The sequence below is a fragment of the Mytilus galloprovincialis genome, chromosome 10, assembly GCF_965363235.1.
Source record: "Mytilus galloprovincialis chromosome 10, xbMytGall1.hap1.1, whole genome shotgun sequence".
Classification (NCBI taxonomy): domain Eukaryota; kingdom Metazoa; phylum Mollusca; class Bivalvia; order Mytilida; family Mytilidae; genus Mytilus; species Mytilus galloprovincialis.
This window is the reverse complement of record NC_134847.1, coordinates 28,510,368-28,519,876: the sequence shown is the minus strand read 5'-3', so window position 1 is coordinate 28,519,876 and position 9,509 is coordinate 28,510,368. Positions and strand designations below refer to the sequence as shown.

General features: G+C 32.1%; 1 long non-coding RNA gene across 1 annotated transcript; it reads right to left on the bottom strand.

Annotated features, from left to right (window-relative positions):
* Positions 1-2,273: 2,273 nt before the first annotated feature.
* On the bottom strand, positions 2,274-7,836 carry LOC143047327 (uncharacterized). Its single transcript, XR_012969498.1, has 4 exons — positions 7,568-7,836; positions 7,006-7,284; positions 3,879-4,154; positions 2,274-2,549 (listed from the first exon to the last, which is right to left on the bottom strand). It is a non-coding gene; the product is annotated as an uncharacterized LOC143047327 (long non-coding RNA).
* Between the last annotated feature and the right edge of the window lie 1,673 nt (positions 7,837-9,509).

Here is a 9,509-nt window from a genome sequence, read left to right as displayed (position 1 = left end):
TTCCATGTTTGTGACATTTCTTTTTGAAGTTCTATGTGAGAGTTTAATATGAGGCAGGCATTACCTGTAAATGGGGACGAAGTCTGTATGAATTATTTTTTTGTAACTTAAATATTTGTTAAAAAAAGAAACGGAAATACCATAACGTTTCCGATTTTGGTTCTGTTGTTAGGGATTTTAGTTGTGACGTTATTTAAGTTATGACGTCATATGCAATGTAAACAAAGAAATGCTATCATCAGGTAACGTTTTTTTTCATATCAAGGAATTATTAAAAATGAAATTGGTATTGCGTTCCTTCCTATTTTATACTAGACTGATAAATATATATTTTACTCAAAGTTTCATACAAACGAGACCGGAAAAAGGAAGTACATTGTAGATTTCTGCGCAGATGCGGGAATTCAAACATGACATCAAAAATTTTCACGATTTTGAGTTCATTAGTACAATGAAAATTTCGCGATTTTTTTTTTTTTTTTTTTTTATTGATTTTTCTACTGTTATTAGGGACTAGGGACTTCGTCCCCATATTATACCATAGTCATCAAACTTTAATAGTTTAGTAAGAGGACAGCACATGTACAGGGCATTAGTGATTTAAATTAAAATGCTAACTCATTTCGTTCTTTCTGAAAATTCCCCGAATGAACAAACAGTATCATTAAAAAAAAAATCTGCAATAGAAAGACCACATTTGTTTTTTGAAAATATTCAAGACATCACAAATGTTTGTTTATAACAATACAGCCTTAAGTTCATTATCTTTATCAGAAACTGAACAACCACATGATTGTAAACGATTTCCATGTGTCGAGGGAGTATAATTCTACACGTTAAATATCAAGACCTTTTCTTTTTATTAAACAGGAGGGATAATAGGATTTACATAAAAAAAACTCCAGGGAATTATCTGTTGAGACAACATAATCTGAGTGTTGATTTAAGAATAGGTGTGAATCAAAAGATGGACGAAAGATATCTGAGGGACAGTCAAGCTCATCAATCGAACATAAACTGACAACACAATGGCTAAAAATGAAAAATGCAAACAGACAAACAATAGTACACATGCCACAACTAAAAAATAAGCATCACGAACCCCCATCGAAAACTAGGGGTGATCTCAATGCTCCGGAACGGTAAGCAGATCATGCACCACATGTGGGACCCGTGATGTTGATCATTTTATAACAAATCTTGTAAAAAGTTTAATCCGGTAGGTCACATTCATGAAAGGTAAAGGGAGTACCGATTTTATGGTTGTCTGCATATTGATTTCGTAAAATATCAGCTGCGAGACATAATATGAAGCTTTTTGTCGAGTGAGCGCAGCCTTCATATTATGTCGAGCAGCTGATATTTAACAATATTAATATGCAGATAATCTGATAATTGATAATGATTTATCGGGCTATATTTGCTTACTTTGGAAGTGTTTTGCTTGTTTCACCTGCAACTGAAAGATGGCCTGATAAGTTTGGGTCAAAGATATTAACGTCGCTTCATACCTTATGACGTCGCTGATATGTCCGGATCAAAGATTTTAAGGCTGGTCAACATATTTGACGTCACAAAGCCGTGATACGGAATAATATTAAGAGCTGAACAGAGTGATATAGACAGTGGGGCGATCGATAATTTTAGTTACGACGTAAGGAACATATCCGATATCATTTGTGAAACGGTTATTTCATAACGATCATCCAACTCGTGATGGCGTCCGTAAAATTTACGAAGGGATGATTTTAACTTCACCATTTGGAACTCTTGGTTTAAAAGATTTTGGTTTAAAAGATTCCTTGTGAGTTTTTCCAGAAAAGCAACATTAAGAATATGTGTACTATAAATTTTCTTAGATCAAGTAGGTTTTTTCCTTTTAAAAATATAAATGACCTTCGAGCCTTATTTACATTTAAAAATACTACATATGTCTTTTGTTGGCGTTTCGCCTATTGCTTAAATAGCTTTTGATGTAATTCATTAGTAATTCAAAATTTTGTTTCTTTTGTATGGTACATAAAACATGCATTGGTTAACATAAATGTGTGCCCAATTAGTTTTCAAAACACTAAACGAACCGTATTCTAAATAATACTCAATATCGAATATTTACTTGTATTGGTCGATCTATTAAATCATAATATTGTCACCTAGTATAGACCTGTTAAAATATATTAAATGTCAGAATTACATTGTTTTTTACATATCTGCTGAATGACATATTGTCTGAAGTTTTAGTTATAAATGCACAATATACTTACAAATGACGCTAAGGTTTGTCTGTGCTGTTGTACTATAAAGTTTGCCTAGGATAGTTGTCACTGCTTTACATTGGTATATACCGTTATCCAAGCAATGTGCTGACGAAATATTCAAATACGATTTCGACACATTGTTATTTTTACTGAGCAAGGTCCTATTATGCGTGTATATCCATGAGACATTTGATAACGGGTTACTGTCAACTTGACATTGTAAAGTTGTAGGTTGTCCTTCTGACATAGGTAACGTATTCATTACTTCTATTTTGGAAACATTTGGTCGATCTACAAACGTACACAGGTATCAAAGTAAAATTTGAATAGTATTAACCATGTAAAAGAACTTACCAAATTTTAACTTTAACACGGTGCATACCTACACAATAACCGACTTACAATAGTTTTGTAATGGTTATAAGCATTGTGTTAATTTGATTATCTCCCCTTCGCCTGTTTATATATCAAATATAATAGAACTTAAATGAAAACAAATATATTTCATCATTTAAGATATGTAAGTATATATAGAAAGATGTGGTATGAGTGCCAATGAGGAGCTATATAACCAATTCAATCTAACGGAATAGCCAAAAAGATCTAAGGTAGTTGATAAGTTAGAAATCAAGGACTCTTAACTCAAAGTTGAAAAACAACATTATTTTCTCTCCAACAAAGTTATATGAAATAGAGAAAAAAAACACAGGGATAGTGAAAGTAAACAAACTGATAATACGTTGGTTAAAATAAATAAAAAACGACCAACGGAAAAAAAAGTACATAAAACACAGCATAGAAAACTAAAGACTTAGCAACAGTACCTTACCAAATATTCAAGGGTGATCAGGTGCTCCAGAAGGGTCAAGATCCAACTTCACATTTGGCACCCGTCGCTTTGCATATGTTATTACAAACTCACTTTTAAGTCTAATTCGGTATGTCATTTTCGGGACAAGGGCACGGGATTGTAGTTATACCATAAGGAAATTATCCAATATCAACTATATATGTAATGGATATTCCATAATTGTCGACAACTCGTGACGATGTCTTTGATACAAACGGAAGAATTCAATTTTAAACACTTGCAACTCTTGGTTTATAATAGCTTTCATGTGAGCAACAACCATCAATCGATACAAGCCCTGGAACATCCTATCAATTGGGAAATATGAATATATATTGATCCATATGCAGGCGCTGCTGGAAGTTTGCTAAATAGAAATGGGAAGTTCACCATTGGAAAGTTGAAACCATCTGTTTGGTCGCAAAGTTATTTAACTAACCGACCCTAATCATCCTTTCTATATGTTAGACAAGACTTGAGACAGACTCAACTGTATCGATTGTATCTTAAAACTAAAGTTGTCTGTTTGACGCATTCTCTATTTCCATTCTCAATTTTATCATATATGATGTGTTGTCCAAACTTTGTTGTAAAGTTAGTATTGGTGACGATCAAAGGGAAAAAGCTACAAATAGTGTCAGTGTATTTAGTAAATTTACTGTAACTCAATTTAATGCAGCTACGAAAAAAAGTTTTAAGGATAACAGTTACAATTGGAACTTAAACTGAATTATTAATGAATGTCTACTTTAATTTTTGTAACGACTTACAGAATACTTCAATTTCAATTGGTTTTGTTGTAACAAGTTTTCCATATTTCTTCGAAATTGAAACAGCATGGCACATAAACAATTGTTGATCTCTTTCAATCCTGTACACATTTAAAACAGACAGACTTTCTTCTGGAACTGTAAATTGTACCTTACTTGCTTCCCAATGTACTTTTGCACTTGGGTTCCCGTTCGACCAACATTTTACAGTAAAATTTTCACCTTCTACAGCAAACAGTTTTTGAACTTCGTTATCAAATATGATCTCTGGATAGTCTAAAAAACAAATAAATAACCTATATATTGTGGTATCAAACTTATACCTTAATAAATAGATACGTGCACATTATTGTTTTAAATGTTGACCTAAAAGATAAATTTGACTTTAAACTTCTTATTTACAATCTAGAGCGGTTTGATATCGTTAGTGACCAGCTTCATACCCTTCTTGAGCATACGACAGTTGTTTGAATTTTGTGTTGCTCCATGCTTTGTGTAAGCTTCATTATTCATGTTATTGTGAAGACTTTCGATTTACATTCTATATAATGCATATGTGAAAAATGCAAACACATAATTAACAGAGTTTCAGATATATGAAAATGTTATTGTGGAACAAGCTTATGCAAAAGGCGACAATATACTAGTTTTTCGCAGTGAAATTTATGCAATTCTGTATGAGACAAACAAAGATACTAATGAGTATTTCCATTACTGGTTCTTTGAATCTATTGTTTTTGTGATTTGTCTTACATGTTTTTTAATTATTTTTTGATTTGTGTATGTTCAAATACATCGTCTTCATGCTAAAATTCAAATGCTTCAAGTGAGTATCAATCAAATCTGAACTCTGAATCAAACTACAACAATTATGTTGATGTCTTAGGCCGACATGCTTATCGGAAAAAGACACAAAACCCATTGATTTGACAAAATATAGTTCAGTATTTTTGAATTTACATGGTCTTTGTTGAGAGAATAGATTTTGATTTTAACGCGATGTCTTATAACACTAGACATGTTCTTTACAAGCAAAGCCTATCAAACATTCCAAAAACAAGCTCTCTCAACTGACAACAGAGGTGTCGGATACCTATCAGTTAATAACATTATTGATGAGCAATTACATAAGTACAATTATACAACTAGAAGCTCTAAAGCACTTATGTCGATAACCTTATATTTGTTTTTCGTTCATTTTTTTAACATAATTGGACCATTAGTTTTCTCGTTTAACTTGTTTTACATTGTCATTTCTGGGTATCTTATAGCTGAATATGCAGTATGGGCTTAGCTCATTGTTGAAGGCCGTATGGTGACCTATAATTGTTTATTTCTGTGTCATTTTGGTCTCTTGTAGAAATTTGCCTCACTGGCAAATCATACCACAATTTCCTTTTTTTATAATTAGTCTATGTGCACATATATCAAACAATGAACACTCTCCAACATTGTAGAAGAGAAAAAACTTCGTGACGAAAATCTCTATTCAATTGATCTCAATTTGTACTGCCAATCTTTCAGTCTGTTTAGTTTCTCTACATCCTTTTAATTTTGGATGAGAACACAAATAAGGTAAACAAATTCCTTATTTAAGGATTATCACTCTTATAAAGAGTGACAGTCAACGACTTTATCGGCAACATTAAACTTTTAAATAGGTCTTAACTTCACTAACAATTTTTGTGATTTAAAGTGTTCATATATATATAATAATTTAAATGATATAGGGCATAACATAACAGATTAAAAAAAATGTTCTCTCTAACTATTATAGTGTACATGACAAAAGGCAAAGGTAAAAAAAAAGGTAAAATTTTTCATTGATGAATTGAAACTCATAAAAGAATTTGGCTCACAGTTATGACGTTATGAATGATTGGTAGAGCTCATAATTCTGAACATTTTTGCTTTTTCAGTTTTTCTTCGTTTATAATGGTTCATATAATAAGAGACAAAAATCCATATTACCCCTTTGTATGGAACGCCGGAACTGTCTTATAGTGTAAATATTTAATGTGTTTTGTCTCTTTGCCTTTACGTCCGGTCATTTCTTCTGTATGTTATGTAGAGGAGCCTTTATGTCCTGTCACTGCATCTCTGTGTTATGTCAAATGAATTGATTGTTTGATCAAACAATTGTATGATATGTCATTGCTAAACTTTGTTGTGTGCAATAGGCATTACATTATGCTGTAACTACTATATATCCTGTGAATACCACCAAACTTTATGATCAACCACCTTTATATTATTTCATATTTACTCTATGTTGTGTATTTTCTTCCTTTAAGTAAGTCTGGTAATAATTGCGTCCTGTCACAAATGTGACTGTTGTGCCGAATGTTCTAAACGTTTTGTTTTGATACATCTTTGTTCTATGAAAACCTCATGATGTTATAGTCTTACGGTTTATGTTAAGCAAGTATTTTGGATAAATAATTCTTTAAAGAGGACACAAATAAGAAAAAATTTAAACGCCAAAATTAGGATTTCAGAAATTTGGAAAGGAAGAATAAATATATCGTATTATGTGCGTCTAATGGATTCGTTTCTACTGCTATCCATGAAGTAACCGCTATGCGAATTCATACTTACACAGTATAGATTCATGGAGTAAGCCATGATTGTTGAAGTTAAAGATCAGATTACTAAACTGGGTAATCAACATTCGTTGCCACAAAACATGTTGCTGGTAATTTGAGACACCGTTCATCGCGTCGGCTTACCTACCAGTGATTGTGATCGTGAAACGTTTAGAACATAACCACAGTTATCGAAGTAATAAGCACGAAAACTTTATCTTTACAAAAGATTAAAAAAAACACCACTTACATCTCTTATTGGGTCATCATGAGAGTATTACTCTACCATTTTATTTTGGATATTGTTTTGACAACACATTACGTTAGTATATCTTATTAATGGATTGGGATAGTTAGGACACCACTTATCAATTGTTTACTTTAATTCATCTCTTTTCGTTTCTTTAAAGATCTATATTTATTGGAAGAACGATCGTTACTGATTTTTTGAAATAAGGGGCAATGCATTTTTATTATTCTATTATCACTTGAATTGTGAATTCTTGTTGATTAAAACAAAGTTTCATAAAAATCATACTTACATTCTACATCCAGATTGCGAGGTTCTGAAGTCAGTAGTATTTCATGTCTTGTTGTGTATTCATTCATGACATTGCAGAATATCTCAAGCGTGTCATCATTCTTTGTTAGTGGCCCGATGGTTAATACAGAATTGTTTTCTTTTTTTAATTTGCCGTTAACAAACCACTGGAAGACGGACTTAGGATTACCTTCATCAGACAAGCACAATACATTCGTTGTATTTCCAACAAACCATGGCATTTCGGGTATTGTGGAGAGTTTTGGTATAGATGGGCTGTCTAGATATAAATAAAACAATATTTTAAAATATACGGCATTAATAATGATGTTAATCAAAACATAGCATCAGTTTAGTCAACACTACCAACATTCATCATTGTCTTAAGTCATTATTTTGAACTGTTATCAGACGTATGTTTCCCGATTAATACGTTTTTGTCGATATAAGACACAAAACAAAATCTAAATATTTCAAGAAATGTAACGTTGAAGGAGACAAAATTTAAAAATCACTTTGATCGAAAGAAGAAAACAAATGATTATGATTGACAAATTACTTACAGTACACAGTAAATGTATGTTGTATCGTGTGTTTGTAGCTGAGATCAGGATGCGTTGCCAAACATGAACACCTTTTGCCGTCATACTTTCTATCAACAACAAGTTGTAAAATGACAGCAGATAATGTTTCTGATGACTGGTTCGTTACTAAACCAGGGCAGTCCCATATGAGTTTCGCAATAGGATATCCACCGTATACAGAACAATGTAAGTACACAGTTTCTCCCGCATCAACAGGTCCTGGCTTAACTTGCTTAATACTAGGTATGTTTTCTGGTGGGTCTAGAATAACAAAACTTGGTTAAGAACAATTTGAAATGCAATTTATCTTAAAATATTTAAAACAATGCCATTATTGAAACCACAATTTCGTTTCTGGTTGAATGGTTGAACGCATTTAACTGTATGTAGATACTGCATTAAAGCTTATTACTTATTTGAATTTGATTTTTTATGAAGATTTTTGTAAACATTAGTATTTGTCTTAGAGAGTCTAAATGTCAGAGACGTTGCAGCAAAATAGTATACGCTATGCCACATTCAATTAATTCAATACATAAATATGTGACTTTGAATTATTCAATGTGAGATGTAACACTCTTACATGAAAATCAGCAAAAGTAAATATGTATAATTATTGACAAAAACAACTTTTATTGCCCTTAGTCAGATAATGAATACGCAATTTAACAATATCAAATAACTTACTTTATCATATACTTAGCATCGATATGATAGCTTTTGCATATGTGTAATGAGCGGAAGTACACAAGCCATAATTTCCCACACGGGCTGATAACCCATATCAGGTGCATCTCGTGCTCAAAACCCATAACAGTGCCTCTCGTGCAAGTTACTTCCGGTGTTTCCGGTATCGGTTGTTTACTTTTCCATTGTGACGTCAGATGTTTTTTATAACGACGTCAAAATTGAACTTTTGTGGGGATAGTTTAATACTTGCTAACAAAATGCCATTGACAATTATGAATCATTTTATAGTACAACAAACATGGAGTAGTAATGATCGTAAAACTCTTCCAAATTTTCATTGTTTCAAAATGCATTTTAGGAAATGTTACCATAAATATATAAGGAGTTAATGATGCTGTTGTTGGACAACTATAGTATATTTGATTCATAATTTTAATTTTCTTTATAAAATGTTTGACTGTTTTAGTTATTGCATTAGTTTATTTGCCTTACATAAAACTATTGTCGGAAGTATATGATAAAGCAATAAATACATGGCCTTTTCCATATCAGCCTGGGTATCATCCCTCGACCCAAATCAGCACCTCGACTCCGTCTCGTGCTGATATGGGGGTCTCGGGATGATACCCAGGCTGATATGGAAAAGGCCATGTATTAATCTCTATTTATATATCATATATGTATTCATATTTTTAATGGTGCCTTATATATCTAAACTTATTCAGAATTGTATGCAAACATAAAGAATAAGCCTTATTTAAAGATCTTGGAATAAGAGTTTCAAAAGAAGTTGACGAGATACCATTAACAGAAGATTGCTTTACCATGTTATTTACATGCTGAGCATTATTTCTGGATGTAAAGACTTGGTTCATATTTTTTATTTGTTCAAAAGCTATGGTAAGTCGAAATACGTTAAAGTTCACATTTGAATTACGTCATAGTGCAATCAGTGGGAAACATGTTCGCCGTGAATATCTATCTACCCCTGTTTATCTATCAATAAGATTTGAACAGTTTTGTAAGTCTTCAATATTTTTTTATTTTTTTATGCAATCTCAGAAGTCAAATAATTGCTCTTACTATACACCACCGTCCAACAATGTAAGGCTGTTCTACTATAAAAGTAAAACCAATCAGTAACGTTTGTTCACAGAAGATGTTTATCAATTTTGAGGGGATATGTAGATACATAATGTATCACGCTAAAACATTATATTTAAAAAAAAAT